General features: G+C 34.6%; 1 protein-coding gene and 1 long non-coding RNA gene across 2 annotated transcripts in view; both read right to left on the bottom strand.

Moving 5' to 3' along the window:
- Positions 1-21,106, bottom strand: part of LOC126739042 (adenylate cyclase type 3) — a 1,002,544-nt gene that overhangs the window by 281,186 nt on the left and 700,252 nt on the right. The gene's annotated exons all lie outside the window — the stretch shown is intronic.
- LOC126739066 (uncharacterized) lies at positions 12,631-13,565 on the bottom strand. The gene is made up of 3 exons (XR_007661533.1): positions 13,153-13,565; positions 12,890-13,003; positions 12,631-12,759 (listed from the first exon to the last, which is right to left on the bottom strand). It is a non-coding gene; the product is annotated as an uncharacterized LOC126739066 (long non-coding RNA).

Genomic DNA, 21,106 nt, shown 5'->3' with positions numbered 1-21,106 from the left:
AACATAAGAATGTACAGAGCTGGAACAGTGAGTAGACCAAGCTTAGTAAAATAAGTCCTACAATACGTTTGTGGTGTGAGTCTGAGCATGCATCTTATGATCCGTTTTTGTGCTATAAAGACTGACACGGCGTCAGTTGAAGATCCCCAAAACATCACACTATAAGTGATTAGAGATTGGACCGAAGCATAGTAAATTTGCTTCAGACAATTTAGGGAAAGCTCTTCTCGTAGACGCCTTATTAACGCGCAGAAACTATTTAGTTTTTTGCCAAGAGTGTCTATGTGTGGGACCCATGTGAGACAGGAGTCAATTTGTATACCAAGGAATTTTAAGGAAGCTACCTCTTGAAGAGACTTTTTTTCAAACTTTACAAGTAGGGAATTTTGAGGTAAAGTTTTGGAGAATGTCACTAGCCCGGTTTTATCAGCATTTAGCTTCAGAGCATGATTGTCACACCACTCCTGCATCCTCTCTACCACCTGAGAAGCTCTGACAGATAGTTCTTCAATCAGATGTTCTGACAAGATTATGGAAGTGTCATCAGCATATTGGTTGATAAAACACCCTGGAAAACACTCACTGAGACCATTTACATATAATATGAATAGTACTGGGCCTAGGATTGAACCCTGAGGCACTCCCTGTACCACCAAGGATGACGCTGAGTAAACATATGTACCATTACCAGAGCCAAGGCAAACTGTTTGTTCCCTCTGATCTAAATAAGAGGCTATAAGTCTGGCACAGTTTCCCCTCAGTCCACAATTTTCAAGGATTGACAGCAGTAGACCATGGTTGATTGTGTCGAATGCTTTCGATAAATCGAAAAAGAGTCCGGCAACTTTTTCTTTTTTGTCAACATTTTCAATCACAAAGGATATAAGCTTGTAAACTGCCAACTGGGTTGAATGATTGGGCCTAAAACCAAACTGGCTATCTGAAAGAATAGTTTGCCTTTTTAAAAAGTTCATAATACGGATATAAATGACTCGCTCAAAGATTTTTGATATTGAAGAAAGGAGAGATATTGGTCGATAGTTTTCTACATCCTGCTCATTACCCTTATTTTTAAAAATTGGAAGAACTTTCGCCTTTTTTAGTTTAGATGGAAAGATTCCCATGTGCAGACAGGCATTTATTATGTGAGCTAGAGGCACATCTATATGGTGACTAACTTTTTTGAGTATGTTTATTGGTATTTCATCAAGACCAGCAGAGTATTTATTTGGCAAGGCTGATAGAATATGCTGAACTTCCTTTGAATCTGTGGGAAAGAGGAAAATAGTGGGGATGTGGCTTCCTTTAGGCAATTGACCAGAAATTGAAGGAGTAAGAGATGAAGCATTAAATTTCTTCAAAAATATGTTGGCTATCTCATCCAAATTTTCAATAATTTCATTATTGCTAGAATTTAGGGTGACAGGTTTAGATGACTTTGACTTATTTGAGCATTGATTGAAAATAGTCCAAGCAGTTTTAGTTTTGTTATTTGAACAGATAATCTTGTTTTCATTTAAAGAAGTTTTATAGTTAGAAATAAATTTTTTATATTCTTTTTTTTCTTTTTTATATTTATTATAAGCTGCCTCGCTATTTGTTTCCTTCTACCATACATACAGATCTTTAATATGACTAGAATAATTTTTAATTTCAGAGTTTACCCATTTTTTATCAGGATCCTTTATTCTGTGGCTACTTAGAGGAAATGTTACATTAAAATAGTAATAGAAAATATTATAAAAGCAATCATATTTTAGATCGACTTCAGTGCAGTTATATACATCTTCCCAGATTCATGTGTTAAAAGATCATTAAACTTCTTAATGTTGTTTTCTGTGTATGAACGTTTCTTTATAAATACTGGCTTTTTACTCTCTTTAGGCATTTCTATATGGAGTTTCTGACCATAATGATCTGATATATCTGAGAATAATGTATTACTTGTTACCTGACATTTAGCCAAATTGCTGAAAATATTATCAATTTGAGAGCCAAATTGTCCTACCACCCTAGTTTTACCCTTTATGTGTGGTGCTAAACCATAGCTAGCTAATAATTGTTTGGTAAGAGAGGAGTTCTGATCGTTTACTAAAAAGTTAATGTTAAAATCTCCACAGACTACCAGATACCTGTTGGCCATGTATATAGTGTGTAGCAACTCATCTAAAATGGACAAGAAAGTACTAACATTACCCGAGGGTGATCTGTACAGACAAACAAAATAATAAGACCTATTTAAAATAAGACACTGATAAACGCAAAATTCACACTGTTTTTCAACACAAGTTGTTTTAACAATTAAAGGATGGAAAACTGTATTTGTTTTTGCAAGGATGGCAGTTCCTCCTCCTCTAAACTCAGTTCGAGATGAATAACAAAGTAAAGTAATTTTAAATTGGAAATCGATAATTTAGTAGTAATTAGTGATAACAATTCTGCATTGACTTCTCAAGAAAATAAATTTCTTTCCAATAACGGTAATACAAAAGCATCAATAATGAGTCAATTCAAACCGGAATATCTTAATTGCGTTCCGACATTTGATGGAAATCCTAACGATTTACATCGCTATCTATCAACTTGTGAAAGTCTTATAACTAATTTTTATAGGGCATCAAACCCAGCTGATTTTCAAAATATCTTTTTGTTAAATTGCTTAATTGGAAAACTAACCGGACAAGCAAAAGTTATCATAAATATTTAAAATGTTACAACTTGGGACGATTTGAAAGATACTTTAAGGCGTAACTTTGCGGACCAACGAGACGAAACATGTCTTAATAGGGATCTCGCCATGTTGAGACAAAACAATAATGAACAACCTAGCCAATTTTACGATAGAGTTCTTCATATTTTAAATCTTTTATGCTCTCATATAGATATAAACGAAAACAGCATTGAAGGAAAAAATACCAAAAAACAGTTATATAATGAACTAGCTTTAAAAACTTTTCTCTCTGGCCTAAAAGAACCCTTAGGGACAACTATTCGATGCATGAGACCCTTGAATTTAGCTCAAGCCTTACAATTCGTGACTCAAGAAAATAATACTCATTATTTTCAAAACAACATAAGACAAAATCCTCAAATTAAATCAAATAATACATCTCAACCCCAACAAAATAGAACGCAACCAATTTTTTTTTTACAAATTTCTTTATTTTCAAACATATTACAATCATATCTTTACAAAACCCAAATCCTTAAAACAGTGCCAATGCACTGGTACCAAGGATATGTAACGTTCAGAGTGTACAACAACCTTTACCATATATACAGATATATTAAATATACTATAAACCTTTCAAAAAAAAAAGAAAACAAAACAAATCAAAATCCCTGACGATGTCAATTACATCACTACCCTTATAAATCCAATTAAATACCTACAATAAGTGTAATTTTAGATATTTTTCTTTAAGTATATTTATAGCAACCAAGCAAAACGAATAAAAAAAAAGAAAAACTATTCTAATATATGACTTAAAAGTTTCGCTGTGAATTTTTCTGTGACTACTGGAAGACTATTATATACTATTATAGCCTAATAAACTGGATTACGTAAATCTACATTAGTCCTGATATTATTGTCCCAATAGATGTCACGTTGAGCCCTGGTATAATGATCGTGAATATTTTCAGTAGAGACCATTCTCACATTAGTCTTTTGGATGTTATTAGTTACTTTAAACATATATTTGCCCTGTTCAAATATAAGTAACTCTCTCAGCATTAATACACCCAACCCCCTATGTAGGTCCACAGTGCTTGTACGCCAATCAATTTTAAATAATCCCTTTAATATTTTATTTTGCAATACCAGCATTTTATTAAAATCCACCTGACCATAAGAGCCCCACAAAGGGAGAAGGTATCTAAAATGCGACAAGAAAAAGGAATTGTAAATATACATCTTGCTTTTAAACGTTAAATAGTCTCTAACCCTGTATATAGCTCCTAGCATTGGTATAATTTTATTAGTTACATGCATTAAGTGCTCTTTCCAGTTCAAGTTATCATCTATGATTAGCCCTAAATATTTAATGTGTGACACTTAAAATATTTTTTATTTTTACTACCGGATTTTTAGAAACTTTGTTTTTTTGTTTAAAAAATATATAATTAGTTTTAAGAATATTAATTTTTAATTTATTGCACAGTAACCATTTTGAATATTTTTCAAGATCTGTGTTAACAACACGCTCCAGGCTCTCAAGATCACTATCACTGTACAACATAGCTGTGTCATCCGCAAACGTAAAATATCGACCAGTCAAGCCAGCACTCCTAAGACTGAGCACGTAAAGAGCGTAGATTAGTGGCCCAAGAACAGAGCCCTGTGGAACCCCACACTCACTTAGTTCAATTTCGCTAACTATTTGATTAATATTCACAGCTTGTTGTCGATTATATAGATAGGATTTTAAAATGTTATAAACGGGCTAAAAGCATTAGCTAAAAAAAAAAAGATTTAGCTAAAAGCACATCCCAGCTAACGACATCAAAAGCCTTTTTCAGGTCGATAAAGACAGCCACTACCATTTTTTTACTTTCTAGTTGAGTAATTATTTCATTTAAGAAATCCATCGTAGCACTTAGCGTGTTAGAATTTTTTAAAAAGCCATACTGAAACTTGTCCATGTGCAAGTATTTATTTATAAAGTCCAACATTCGGCCTTTTAAAACCCGTTCTATTATTTTCGAAAAAGTACTTATTAAACTAATTGGTCTGTAATTACCCATAGAATCTTGAGATCCCGACTTAAAGATCAGCGTAATTTTAGCGAATTTGAGTTCGTCAGGAAAAAGACCAGAAGTAAAAATATCGTTAACCAGTTTTGTAAGAATTTTTATTAGACTGGGACCCAATACGCAAACATTATTAACTGTAACTTGATCATCTCCAGGAGCAGAGTTACGTTTCAAACTATTAACTGTATCTAATATTTCTTTATCAGTGACTTCTTCTAAATAAAAACTATTTGCATAAATGATTTCATTGAAACCAAAGGTGTCACGAATATTAAAGGGAATGCCTAGTATTTCAGTTTGAACCTCTTCAGTAATTTGTTTACCTATTTTAGCAAAGTGGCGATTCAAGCAGTTTGCAATTTCGTAAGTGTCCGAAACTATACTATTATTTACATTTATCTCCTTAATTTTATTTAAATTAAGGTTTTTTCTGCTTAATAAATTATTTATCACTGACCACTGTTTTTTGGTATCGGAACCTGCTTCTGCCCATTTTTTTCTAAAATGAGTATTTTTAAGTGTTTTAATTTTATTAGTAATTTTATTTTTTATGTTACGAAATTGGTTTTTTATTTCTCTGTTTTTATCGTTATTACGCATGTCTTCAAATAGTCGATCTCGCTCTCTTATTAAGTTTACAAGCTCCTCTGTTATCCAGATATTATTATTTATGCATTTTATTTTTCGCTCGTATTTAGCTGCAGCCTTGCTAGATTGTATTATATTAATAAGATACTTGAATGAGGTAATTTCTGTCTCTTTTATTTGTTGTTCAAATAATCTTTTAAACTTTCCATTGTTAATCCCTTTCAAAGTATGTGTCGTTTTTACGTTAGCCGGCCTAACTATCTCATCCAAATGTATAGTTAGTTTTTCATGATCTGATAGCGCATTAGATTCGACTTTTACTGAACATTTTTCCTTACATTTAAAATCAGTTAATACATGATCTAAAAGTTTATTGGTGTTTTGCGTAATTCTTGTAGCATTTAAAATATTTATTTTATTTTTAATATGAAAGTTATTAAGGGCTAGGGTGTTTTTATAATTAATTATTTCTATATTACTAATATCTAATAAATCTAAATTAATATCACCAACAATAATATGATTAATTGGATAGGAACTCATAATACTTTCTAACATATTTAAGGTTTCACCATATGAATAAGATGGTGGTCTATACACTAAACTAACAATTAAATTTTTATGACCTATCTGAATACATGCCCAACTAAAATTATCATTTTTTTCTGATATTTGTAGTATCTTAAAATTTAAGCCAATCTTTAAATAAATAGAAGCTCCACCCCCTCTTTTTTCTCTACAAGAATGGATTGATTGATACCCGTCCAACTCAAATAGATGCGTTTCCTCAGAAGATAGCCAAGTTTCAACAAACATAAAAATATCTACATTACGGTCCTTTGCATAACATTCAATCTCGTTGAATTTATTTCTAATAATAGTTTCTAAATAATAAATAATTATTCTATCCTAAATATTCTAATAATTTCTAAATAAACAATATTTAGATTTTTTTTATCTAGTTTTTTAAATCAGATTCTGTACTAATCACTAAAACCCTGCTATTTTCATGTTTCTTTAATAAAATAGACCCATTACTAAACCAAAGGTATTTATAATTATTCTCCTTTCTAAATGTTTGTGTCTTTTTAAATAAGTCTAGGTTATGTTTAGTTAGATCATGATTTAGATACACATTATGATTTTCAGTAAACCCTAACACCAAAGTATTTAAATTATACCTTTTAGGAGATTTCATAAGTTTTTTCTTAATGTCCTCAGTTTTTATGTTAATCTTGATGGGTGTCTTCTTTCTTTCTTCTTTGGCTCCTACTCTAAGGGCTGTAAAATTACTCTCTAGATCTACTTGAAGCTCCTTTCCAATATTACAAACCAGCTGCTGCAGATTTTCTGTGGTTTTATAAGGGACCCCATAAACAATAACATTATTCGTGAGCTCCCTTTGTTCCTTCTTATTTAACTGGTTTTTTATACCACTAAGTTCCAGTTTCAGCTCTTCATTTATTTTGACCTGCTCTTCATATTTCTGGAAAAGAACATCGTACTTCTTTTCCATGTTTTTTAAGGCATTCATGACATCATTAATTGTGTAATTAGAAGTCTGAGACTCCGGCTTCTTAGTTCTTTTCACACACTTGCTACAAATCCATTCTTCTGTTGATTTGCTTAGCTTCTGGAAATGTTTTTGATTCATAGAGAGGCACAGCTTATGTTTCCAAACAAGACATTTATCACATAGTAAACTTTCTGCATTATCAGCCACATTTTTGTTACATATATCACAAACTTCTATTTCAGGCATAATGTTAGAAATTTAGCACGACGTTTGGCAACCTCGCAGGAACAGAACAATCGCAGAATGTAAACAAACACACGTTGGCTATCACAAAAATCACGTTATAAAGGATCTTTTATATCTAAACTCACACATGTATGCTGTAACGATATTGCCTATAAGTTTTCTAGATTTAATTCGCCGTAATAGCCCGGGAGCCAGTGACAGATTTTTTTGACCAATTTCAACCCTGACCAAACTTTGTGGAATACTAAATTTCGTTGTGCTTTAAGGCAAAATGACCATCAGCTAGCGCACCAGCGGTGGGTGGGCCAATGGGAGGGCCGAAAACACGTAAAAAAAAATTCAACTTTCAGTCATTTCAACCCTGCCGAAATTTTTGTAGATGGTAGTTTATGTAATTATTTAAATAAAAAAAATCGTCAGCCGGCTGTATGTTGGTGGAAAGCCCGTCAGCTGACCATGAAAACATGTAAAAAATTTTTTTAATTTCAGTCATTTCAACCCTGCTGAAATTTATAGAGATGATAGTTTATATAATTATTTAAATAAAAAAAATCGTCAGCCGAATGTATGTCGGTGGAAAAGGCGTCAGCTAGCGCTGTGAAAGGTGTAGCGCGTAAATCACATATGCCACCCACCCGCGTTGTTAAGTGTATCAGCTGACGGGCTTTCCACCGACATGCAGCCGGCTGACGATTTTTTTTATTTAAATAATTACATAAACTACCATTTATAAAAATTTCAGCAGGGTTAAAATGATTTACATTATTATTATAATATTATTTGACGTGAATTTTACATGATACGTACAAACCTGTTAGTGATACATATATTTCATGCATTGTAGCAGATATTTCTCATTATAAATTGTTATAAATTTTAATTAATTGAATTTTTTTTATGAAATTAATGAAATTTATATATAATTTACAGTTTAAAAAAAAAATTATTAAAAAATACATTTTGTAGTGAAAAAGGCAAGTTTTTGTCAAAATAAAGGCTATTCACTGTTCATCATCAATTTCATCTTCACTGTGACTGGTACAACTATCGTTATCTTGATCATCGCATTCAGACTCACTATCAGAGCTTGCCTGTGATATTAGGTCATCATCATTACTAATGTTATCTATAAAAAAAAATAATATGTAAGCATTTACGCACCGTATCAAACGAAATATAATAAAAGTATAGAGTAAATTAAAAAATTTTCACCTTCTTCAGGCTGCATAGTGATGTCATCGACAGAAACTGGTAACTGTCTTCCAGTAAACCAGATGTGCCTAAAAGTATCATTGACTTATGTCCATCCATATTCCGATGGATCATTTCCATTGGGCACTTTTAGGTGTGCATGTGCCCATGTTTCGGATATGTAACATGCTCTTGAAAATTGATTGACTAATTCAGCTTGGCACGGCGGTAGACTTGACCCATCAATATTTGTTTTCGGCAACTCAAAGACGTCATTTCTACCAATTTTGTAATTTTTATGAAAAGTTGCTTCTCTTGCCTGGTTAACTTTTTGTAATTTTTTAAATCCGTACACAGCATAGATATACTCTTCAATCACTTTAAAAGGTTCACTCTTCTCATGCGATGGCATCGACATTTGTGTGAATGCTTCAATGAAGCGAGAACTTTCTCTCATTATTGCCAGCGGTCGCTTTTTTCCTTTGCGGAAAAATGATGGATTGAAGTCGCACCCGGTGAAAGCATGAAAGGCAGGCAGCGCTTCGCTCATATCTTTTCCAAGAGTGTCGAATAATTTCGTAACGTCAATAAAGCGATGGTGATTGCCGGTACCAACTTCCATATGAATGTGATGGTTGTAACGTATTTGAGACATATTACCGAGCATGATGATTAACACATCTGTATCAGAGCAACGAATTGTAATATTCGCATCGAACTTCAACTGCGAAACGTGAAAAATCATTTTGGTGTCCGCCTCCTCGTGCGCGGGGCACGTCAATGACGGCTCCAACGTTTTGACAATTTTTCCATCGTTCACTTGATATTTATAACATGATTCACAGTTGATATAAATCTCTTTATTATTCATATAAGGTGCCATGTGATTTTCAGCCCAGTGTTGAATGAAGAAATTGACGATTGCTTCTTTGAAATTCGGATTTTTCAACTCCGTAGCCAAATCTTTCGTTCGCAACTGATCGGGAACATCAATCCGATAATCAGATATTTCCATACCCCTCATTTTACGCTCCGTATCTTTTATGGACGGGAAAATGTATCTGTCGAATGTGACTATAATAACTTTTGCTGGAGTTGCACAAATCCACTGCAGAAGTTGTAGAGAAATGTTTCCAAAAGTATTTGGTACTTCTTTCATCAAGTGAAGAATGAAAAATCCATCGTAGATAATCACATCTGTGTTTGTAGGTGCTTGTGATTGAACTTCTTTCTCCAACAATTTCATTAGAGCCGATTTTTCAGTCTTGCAAATAGAACCATCAAGATGGCACATTGACAAAGGTACTGGCGTTGGGGTACGCAATGGGTACGCAAGAACCTTTGCAATATCAACTTCTTTTTGCATGGAAATGTAAAGAAGCTTGCCAAAAATATCACGCTGCATTCTCAGCTCCACTTCCTTTCCAGCAATTGACAATTTTTTTTTACTGATGATACTGGCAAAAGTATGAAGTTTATTTTGTGAAATAGCCTGATCAAACTTACTTGGATCGTCTACACACAATTGTATAAATTTTTGTCTCTGCTGATTTCCAGTTTCTTCAACACTCAACAAAAAGTCAGCGACATTTTCTGGTGCAGCTTGGCCAGTAGAAATGTTGTATAAATTATTTTTGTTTAAAACTTTATCAAACGGGTTGATATTTCGTTTTATTCCACTAATTAATCGAGCTAGTTGACTGCTGTTTTTTTTTAATCACACCCTTTGACAAATCTTGTGTCACGTCTTGTTTTTTAGTTAAATGTGCATCATCTAACGTATGACTAATAATCGCAGATCGAATGGTGTGGCTGCGGCACCATCGCTGTCTAGCTGCTATCGAACTTGTGATATGAGAAATTCCAGTCAGCTTATTAGCAGCATCTGCATTAATAGTTTGCTCAAGAGTGAGGTCAACTGATTGCCTTGAAAATGGTTTCTTTGTCCTTTTAACGCCGAATGATCCCTCCTCTAGCTGCGAACGCAGGCCAGGATGTGTGTCGTCAATTTTCAGCAAATTATCGAGATATTTAACTAAATATCTCGAATAATTTGGCTGATTAAATGTGAAAAATAAGTAAACCATTTTTGATAACATATATTTGAATAACTGGAAGTCGCCTTTGCGAATACTTGCATTTAGCAACAAATAATAGTCGACGAAACGTATGTATAGCATATAGTATTGTGGGATCTTTCCATGATCGCCTTGCAATGTTTTTTCACTGTATTCTTCGTATTGTTTTACCAAATCTAATATTTCTTCATTTTCTATGAACGGCGAAGATGCTTTTTTCTTTGAAAATTGAATTAAAGCTAATATTAATCTAGATTTGCATTCATCATCAATCGTAACATTATTTTCAAGAATGAAGCTTTCAAAATGCAATATTCTTAATGCTAAGGCAACCATGGGGTGTAACCGTTTACACCTGTAAAAATGCTTTCCAGCAATCACACCGTTGACTGATCCACTGGCAAGCATGAGAGCATCCACCATAATATTTGTAATACCACAATTATCGATAAATTTGCCCAATGCTTTAAAATAACCCAGTTTTATATGGAAAGATCCCAAGTGTATAAATAAATTATCAAATACTCCTTTTTCGGTACTTTGGATTTGGAGGGCGATTTTCGCGATAGCAAGATCGTATGTTACCTGCATATACTCTTCTCCGCATTCATCAGCCACTTTTTTACTTTGCTGCATGGTCTCTAATACAACAGATTTGTTTGTTGGCGAAGAATTTATTGTAGTTAAATAACGAACGAGTTGTTGTGGAGATGTGTCTTCATGCACTACACTATTGTAGCCTACCAACATTGGTGTCATTGACAACTGATAATAGTGTGAAAGTATCCACGGAAAAAGAATGTGACGTTGGGATGTGAGATTTACTGTTATTGAAGGTAATGGCGATTCGAGAGGCAGCAAACACTCAACAATTCGCGGTCGTTTCGGATACGGTTGCAAATCGTGGCTGATTACGTCGAAACTTCGTCTATGTTTAGTTTTTTTCGGTACCGTTACGTCGACGTTAATGTTGCTCGTACTTGCAACAGCTTCCTCTCTCTCAACAGCTTCCTCTCTCTCAACAGCTTCCTCTCTCTCAACAGCTTCCTCACTTTCACAAGTACTCACATCTTGAAAAATTATTCCCACGGTATCGTGAAGTGTATCTTTACCTGATGTTGTATCAACAAACCGATCATAGTTATCAAAAGCGATACCTGTATGTAATCCTGGTAGTCGTTCGATTCCATCAGGACAAATATCTGAAGTCTCGCAAGACGAAAATGTAGCTTCAGTCTCAAGGCCTTCTAGAACACTATAACTACAAGTATGCCCATATCTATTGAGAATGTTGACAATCTTTTTACTATTAGTAAGACTTTTTACAGTCAAGCCAAGGGTCATATGTTTTGAACATTTTAATCGGCCATTTAATACACCATAAATAAGATCTTCTCCATACGATTTAGCTAATCTTTTAGTTCTTGAATTATGTCTGCGACGATAATTATTTTCGGCTAAAATTTTTTCATAAAAGTCCATCAAAAAGTCAGGAACGTCGCACTCGCCCTGTATTATGTCTTTTACTGTTAAGTTTTGTGGCAAATTACGACCTTGAAGATTACGAATTTTCTCATTTAAAATATCAGCAGCAGCCTCTAAAATATTACGTTTTTCAACCTCACTATTTACGACAATGCCCCTGTATGGTTTCACAAGGGTTTTATTTTCAAAAGTTATAATGGTAATTCTTTTTGGAAATTTTTTAAGTAATCTTTCCTTTAAGTGGTAAGGTTTAAAGGTATATGCACAAATGTCTCCAGTAAGCTCTTTTAAATGATCAATAAATAAATCATTTAAAAATGTCAGAAAAAATGTTTGTTCTTGATTGATAATATTTTGAAGAACAAAGTTTTCAACAGCTGCATACGCCTCTGCACGAGCGTCTCTTGTCAAATGCCACTGTGACTGTTCTTTATTACCTCTTACAACTGATTGGCGAGTATTATAATAGGCTACTTTGCACCTCTTGTGATAAAAACTATCGATATCAGATGGAAAATCGTCTACTTTCTTCACCATTTTCTTCGTCAATATCATCGCTTGACTGTGCGATATTTTTCACCGTGTCGCGTCCTGACTTCGTAAGTACAAATAACTGTTCCTCGCGGCCTTTTACTTTTTTTCTGCTTTTACCACAAAAAAAACAACTATGACTCACAGTAGTATCATCAGCATTGCTTATTTCAGCAGCACATTGCCTGAAAAATATATTTATAACGTAAATACTTTCATTTATGAATAACTTAATTATTTATAAACTTATACGAAAACATTCATCGATATTGATATACATACTGCTCTGTTGAATTAGCTGCTGATTGTGCTGTAGAAACTGTAAGTCTTTCCATCTCAATGTCATCACTTTGATTTTCAGCATGGTGTCTGAAAAAGGAATAGAATTTTTGTAATGCAAAATTTCATACAACTTGTAACTTTAATTTTAATTTTAAATTATGCAGTATCACTTTCTTTAAATATATATATGTTAAATAACTGATATTGATATACATACTGCTCGGCTGAACCAGCTGCTGATTGTGTTGTACAAGAGTCAGAATGAGTATGTACGGTAGGTTCAGTTGCCGCAACTTCATCAGTATTATCGCTCTGATTTTCAGCATGTTGTCTGAAAAAGGAATACAACTTCAATAATGCGTTCTTAATTTCGTTTTCTATACTCTTTTCAAACTTTTATTTTTATATACATTATAAAAATTTTTATATACATTAATTACTCAAATCACATGCAAATGAAAAAATTAACTATATACATACTGTGATGTTGAAGTTGATGCAACTTCTGGTTTAGATGCAGACACTCTGTACTTTTGCGGCAAGGCGGTAAAACGTCTATAACAATCTGTGTGATATTTCTGGAATTCATTGACTTCTTTTGGAACCACAACATCACAATAAGTTAATTTATTATCCTGGCGAATTTTCAATGTTTCACGACATTTGCACAATATTTTTTCTTCAAAGCACTTCAATTTATCACTTTTTCTTTTGCAAATAACGCAAAACGGTTTAACGTTAGACATTTTCGAATTTGCTCCGAAATTACTTTTACGTTGCTTCTATGTGAAGAGACGAAAAAGAACTGAACTGCGTACAAATTGAAAAGTACGACTACTGGCTCAAACGACCTCAAGGCTAAATGTGTACCTAAACTTTTGGATTTCTATAGGTCCGAATCGCACTTGCGTCTAGCCGGCCCGGTAGCATTGATCCCGAACGTGGCCGATGTACTCGGTTGCTTTTAGCGGCAAATTCAAACAGGCGATTTAATATTGTAATCACTAATTTTATGTTTATTGAGTGGTTAGATAGTTTTTAAATAATAACATGATATACACCATTGAATATCATTATGTAAATAGAACGTCGAGTCGAAACTTAACCTGAAACCTGAACTGTCAAAATCCGAGAATGTTCGCCATTCGATCGATTCGGATTTCGGTTCGGGACCGATGCTACCGGGCCGGCTAGACGCTAGTCCGAATCTCCCCGTATAAAGCAAACAAAAGGTTGTTGTCCTTCAATGAACAGCTGACAATATTATACTTATATAGAATATTACTTTTCACCTTGTGCGTCGTATATACAAGATCGTGTATATTTTACAAGTCGTTTGATTTTAACAAAAATAATATTAATAATGTTGTTTTAAATTGATTTATACACCGTTAAAAAAGTACGATTGAAAGAACTTTTTTGATTTAATTTTTTTTTTCAACAACTGGTTGAATTTTCAACCAAACAACGAGCCAAAATATGAAAAAGTTTAAATTTGAGGTTTAGTGTGTTAAATTTTCAATTTTTTTTATTGAAAATTCAATTTTTATTTAACAATGTAATAATTTCATTCTTAAATAGAAATACATATTATCGCATTTTTACGTATCATGTAAAATTCACGTCAAATAATATTATAATAATAATGTAAGTCATTTTAACCCTGCTGAAATTTTTATAGATGGTAGTTTATGTAATTATTTAAATAAAAAAAATCGTCAGCCGGCTGCATGTCGGTGGAAAGCCCGTCAGCTGATACACTTAACAACGCGGGTGGGTGGCATATGTGATTTACGCGCTACACCTTTCACAGCGCTAGCTGACGCCTTTTCCACCGACATACAATCGGCTGACGATTTTTTTTATTTAAATAATTATATAAACTATCATCTCTATAAATTTCAGCAGGGTTGAAATGACTGAAATTAAAAAAAATTTTTACATGTTTTCATGGTCAGCTGACGGGCTTTCCACCAACATACAGCCGGCTGACGATTTTTTTTATTTAAATAATTATATAAACTACCATCTACAAAAATTTCGGCAGGGTTGAAATGACTGAAAGTTGAAATTTTTTTTACGTGTTTTCGGCCCTCCCATTGGCCCACCCACCGCTAGTGGACCAGCTGACGGTCATTTTGCTTTAGAGGACAACTAAATCTAACACTCCACAAAGTTTGGCTAGGGTTGCGATGGTTGACAAAAATCTGTCACTGGCTCCCGGGCTATAAAAACTTGATAAAGTAACAATTATTATGCACGCTGAAAGCAAGCAGTTGCACACCGTTGCCACTTACTTTACCTGCCACTTAATTTATAGTCAAAATAGACCCCAATCTTTTTCTTATTTTAATAATCATCAAGCCCCAATGCCAAGGCCAAATATTTTTAGACCTCCATCTGGAAATCTTAACCTTTTTAGGCAAAATTATTTTGGGAATAATTTCCAACGAAACCCTGGAAATAATTTTCAACGATTCCCTTTCCCATCGTCTAAAATTTATCCCAGACCAAATCAGGTCAATGTATTTGGACCCAACCAAAATAAACCACTGCCTGCAACCCAATTTCATTTTTGAGGAATTATATTCCACAGAAATGTATGATGATAACGAAAACGCTCACTATGTTGACCCGTATTATTCTCCGATGTGTTATTATAATGCACCTACGTACTACGACCAAGATCACGTGTACGACAATCCTTATCAAGAATACCAAGTTACCGATGAGGCGACAAGTTCATATGAGACGGCCAACGAAACCACAGCTGATGATGGGAATACTGAAAATCATCACCATCACAGGAATCAAATTTTCGCAAGCGAAGTCATCTCAGCAACGAAAAATATCTTAAAAAAAAAATATTAAAAAAAATATCCTTGAACTCTACTAATTCGAATTCCAGCGAATTATCATATATAATTTTCCCGGAATACGGTATAAAACTTTTAATCGATTCAGGATCAACAAAATCATTTTTAAATCCGGAAATTGCTTTTCAATTTTTTTCCTGACCGAATTATCAATGACCCTTTTATCGTTAGCACAGTTTTTCAAAAATCCTCTCACAAATTTAGTACCACAGTACCGGCTTCAAAAATTTTTAAATTGCAAAAAAATAAAGACTTAAAGTTTTATTTATTTAAGTTTCATAATGTTTTTGACGGTTTAATAGGATTAGATAATCTGAAACTGCTAGAAGCTAATATCGATTTTAAAAAAGGCTTTCTAGTAACTAATAAACTTTCTAGAACTTAATTGTTTAACTGTTTCTTCTAGAACCGAGCAAGTCATAAAAATTAAAACTAATATTCAAAATGGAGAAGTTATAATACCGCATACGAAAATACATAATTGCGAAATCCCCGAATGTTTAACTTTAGCAAAAAACGGTCATGCGCTAACCACGATTTTAAATAATTCTTGTGACGAAGTTATTTTAGATTTTTCTGAACCATTAGAAGTAGAAAAATTTTTACGGACATTAACCTCAACAACTTTAATGACGCGCATTGCGATAATCCTACATTAGATTCTTCAAAAATTAGAGTAGATCACTTAAATCCTGAAGAAAAGGAAGCTATTCTTAAACTCTGTAAAAAATACGCTGACGTTTTTTATCAGGAAGACCATAACTTTTACAACAAAAATAAAACACTCAATAAAAACAACAGATGAAATTCCCATTTATACCAAGTCCTATAGATACCCGTTTATCCATAAAAAAGAAGTAGAATGTCGTAGGTTTGTACCGACTTTGTATTTCGTCTTAGAAAGTTGTGTAAGGAAATGCAAGCAAGTACTACACTGTCAGCTTTTTTTGTATTTAATGCAATAGGCCTTCTAAATATTGGAAAACAGTGGCCAGCAAACCAAACACATTCTCAATAATCCGTCGAGCTTTGCTCAATCGATAATTAAATACGCGTTCTTGGGAACCTCTTGAATGTGCACCTGGAAAGGGCTTCATAAGGTTTAGGTTTAGTGCAAATGCGTCATCTGCCACTAATACATACGGTATAGCCTGTGTGTTGGATTCCTTAAAAAAGGGTGTTGGATTTGGGAGTTTAAATTCCTTCCTTGTAAGCTTCTTATAAAATGTTGTATTGGCAAAAACACCGCCATCTGAGATTCTTCAGATGGGAGATTCTTCTTCTGACATCGACATACTGAATACGGTAGTCCCCATCAGCAACAGCCATCCATACGATACTAAATGTGCCATGATAGTTAAAATATATACTTCCACTGTGTTTTGGCGCTTCGATCTGCACATGCTTTCCATCAACTGCGCCAATACAGTGTGAAAAATTCCATTTTGATAGAAAACCGCTTGCAATTTGACGCCACTCGTCTTCTAATTGAAGTATCAAAGAGGACAAATCAATTTAAATCGCTCCAAGGCAAAACTATTGTAATGGGATTCTTAGCCCCGGGGGTTCATAGGTCAAAGAAACTACTAATGTCTAAATCTCAGTCTCTCTCTCCAAACAGGACAGTTGTAACCTTACCTTTCAATCATAAAAGCACGGATCCGGATTAAACCCTTTTAACGGAATCATGGAGTCAAAGGCGCCACACTTCTTGTGTGTGATAAACGAAATAATAATCATAAGAATACTCGGAGCAGAAATGTAGGGATTAAAGAATGTCATACATTTCCACAATTAAAGAAAATATTTAAGACGCCCGATATTCTTATCGGGCGTCTTATAGATAGAATAGAACAAACTATAGCAAAGGTAAAGGTAGTCCGCTACACTATGTGGTTTATATAAAACGAAAAATATTCCCATTCTTCCAAAAACTAAATGATGAATGGTTTAATTAAACCGAAAATTTTTTTTACCATTTAAATTTGTTTTAGGTAAGCGACGAAGAAGAGAATAGCAATAATGATAACGACGACCTGAATAGAGCATCCCCAGAACATTCAGAGGAAAATGACACTGAAGATGACGGTGATCCTGTTACAGCAACGAAGTCATCGAACTTTGAACCAATAAGAGCTATATCGGAACCATCAACTTCCAAGGCAAAGCCGCATTTCCAGAATTCTTAGGTAATAAGACCTCCGCCGAACACGGACGCTTTAGCATCCAAGAAGCGATTCAAAACATTAAAATGTGATGCCAGGTTTAACGAGGCTTATTAGTTTATGTGAAGTGTCCAAGATGATGTGAAATTAAAAGATGACTTTGCGGTATATCGCGCAAAATTAGTCAGTAGAATACGCAGCGCAAATGAAAGTAGCCAAGCCATATCTATAGCAAAAAATTCCATAAACAACATACTTTTTGAACTAGAGATAGGAAAATTTACTCATAATAGGGATGTTACACATCAACATATCAATCACTTACTATTCTTGGCATGCGTCGCCTACATTGTATTTAGTTTCAATCCCATTATCTAGTCCATCCATTACCGAACCCATCATCACATTTTTTTCATATGGGCAAGCAAACAGAGGACTTCTTCAAAATCAGATTTTGTAAATCTGACAAAATTGCAGAACGAACTACCATTGTTCAGGAGTAACTCCGCCGGTTATTAGGTTGTGACCATAGGTTGTCCCATTTTGTAAGAACTGTCGCTGCCACCATCTTCTTTTTATCTCCGGGCGTGGGAAGCTATTATGATAAAGCAGCACTAACACCAGCAGGGGGGTAGGGTAAAGGGGTCCATTTTCGCCAACCCTGCGTTTAGTTTCAACGTTCAATTGGTTTTGGTTTGAACGCACAATACTGTTCACAACATGTAGCCAGACACAAGTTATTGTGTCCAACAAATATGTTGCCAACACCCGTCAACTTGTTGCCAACAGTTGGCAACATTTTGTTGTCTGGCTTGTATATATCTTAAGAGCTCATATAATGGATAGTTTTTCCGAAAGCTGCAGTTTATTTAGATTGTTTTTAACTTTACCTATATGTTTAGCTAGTGCTGAACATGCCATGACCTCTTTAAAACTTATTAAGGAATGTTGTCGTTTGTCTGAAGAGATATTCTCTTTGGCTAAAGCTATGTTTGTATCTTCTACTTCGAAAAATTAGGTTTTACACACTCGATTGAGATTCTCCCGAAGATTTTTTGCAAACCAAAAAGTAAGACGTAAATTCAAATTGACCTAATCCGGTTTTCTTGCATTTAATAAAAAATTATCAACTTATTACCTAATGACTTAATGTATATAATACAGGGTGTCCCAAAAGTATGGACACACCCAGAAATCTTGGGAAATATGGGCGCTAGAAAAAATCTTTAAATACAAAAGTTTTGGGAAGTTAATCGGTGCATCTGATGGTGACCTTAAACTTGACCTTGAGCTTGACCTTCAAGGTTATTTGAAGGTCAAAGGGATTTTTTTAAATGGGAACCGTTATTTTTGACACCGGATTCTGAAAGAGCGAAAAATTTTACGTCCGAGTGTGTATTGAGGTATGAGGTTGAAGTAATTCCGAGAGGTCAAATAGAGGTCAAATAATGACATCTTAAAAATCTCGCGAGTTCAGTGGTAAAAGAAAACAAATAAAGGTCATACCCTAGGTAAGTCTTAACGAGGAACCCAACGGTGACCTTGGATTTGATGTTGAACCTCATTTTCAAGGTCATTTGAAGGTCGACCTCATTTCTTCAAATGGAAATCCTTATTTTTGTTACCGGGTTCGAAAGAAGCGAGAAATTTCACGTATGTATAAGGTGTGTTAAACAAGGGATGTAATTGTGACCTTCAATTTGGTCTTGAACTTGACCTTGAAGTTTATTTGATGGTCAACTTTTTTTTAAAATAGCAACCCCTATTTTTGACACCGGTAATCGATAGAGCGGAAAATTTTACGTTCAGATATGTAGTAGTTAGGTCGGAGAAAAACTTTGATCTTGAGAGTTACTCCAAGGTCATTTAACCTCAACAAGGTATTGAGATACCTTTAAATATTTTTTCGCTCAGTAAAGTTTTTATTTTTTTAGTTTATAACGAGGAATGCGGTAGCCACCTTCAACTTTACCTCCAACTCGACCTCCACTTGACCGTCAAGGTCATTTCAAGGTCAACTGATTTTTTTAATCGAGAATCCCAGTTTTTGTACCGGAAACCATTTTACATTCAGACAGTATTTTTTAAAATGATGACCTGAATATCGTCCTTGAATTATCAAAGCAGTGGGCTGCCAAGGCAGTTGTGCATATAGGTCTCCTGATGGACCCGTCATGCCCCACCGGGGGTTACCAGAGCCCAACGGCCTTAGAGAAATCGATAAGGCTCTCTGGTCTGAAGCACTTAAAGTCGCTCGGTACACTGAAAGTGTTACCCAAGTATTTGAACCTGGCGCGCGTGAGTGCTGGGCACTCCCCGACTACATGGTTAACGGTTTCATCCTCCTCACAGCACCATTGGCATTCCTGGTTGTCCGCAATACCGATAGTATGGAGATGGCTTCTTAAGTGCCAGTGACCGGTTAAAAGACCTGTCACTAGCCGAATTTCGCGTCTTTTTAGGCGTAGTAGATTTTTGGTGAGACAGGCAGCATTTTACCTATGTGCGCTTTGGCCTGTCTCATACCAGGGGACTCAGTCCATCTTCGGTGGGTCCACTTGTCCAGCAGACCCTTCATTGACGCGACCGCAACGCATTTGGCGATACCAATTATGGGTTCTAGCCCCATCGGCACATTCGCGGATCCCAGTCTGGCAAGAGCGTCCGCTTTGTGGCCAGGTATCCAGACGAGCTGGACCCTGCATCCAACCTGTACCAGTTTTTTCAGGACTTTTATACACTCTAGTACAAGCTTGGAGCTTACCTTTGCGGCCGTGACAGCCTTAATAGGCAAACACTACTGATTCTAGCAAATTTACAATAAATGGAAAATTTGCGAAAAACTTAAATTCTTTAAACATCTGCAAACCTGCACGTTTGCAAAACATAGCAAGTTTGCAAATTTGTAAAAATGTTTAAATATGCAAAAATGTGCACATATAGTGTTTTCATCGCTTTTTCATCGATGTCACATTTTCAATGCTTAGTCAAATGTTAGTTGGTACTATTTGACATTTAAAAACTTTAGTGAATATTCCTATTGTATAATTTTCGATTTTGAAGTTTTCCCATCTTCTTTATTTTGAATTTGATCTATCAAAGCATTCATTATGTTTTCTATTATTACTTTTGCTTTTAAATTCTCAACTTATTCTTAATTTCGTATTTTCATTTGAATATGAATCATCTTACAGACCGTTAACGAATAACCATTCTCATGATGAGAGGATGGGGTAATATGGTCAACTCATATCGGCGAGTTGCGACTTTATTTAACGCAGAATATCGTTTACCGTTGCAACCAAGAATTTCACAAAAAACAGTAGGCAAAACTATTTCTCGTTTTGAGCAAACTAGTAGTATCAAGGATCGCCCCAAAAGTGAAAGGCCTAA

This window comes from Anthonomus grandis, chromosome 8 (assembly GCF_022605725.1).
Source record: "Anthonomus grandis grandis chromosome 8, icAntGran1.3, whole genome shotgun sequence".
NCBI classification, from domain to species: Eukaryota; Metazoa; Arthropoda; class Insecta; order Coleoptera; family Curculionidae; genus Anthonomus; species Anthonomus grandis.
Note: the sequence above shows the minus strand (reverse complement) of the source record. Positions and strands in the feature narration are given on the sequence as shown.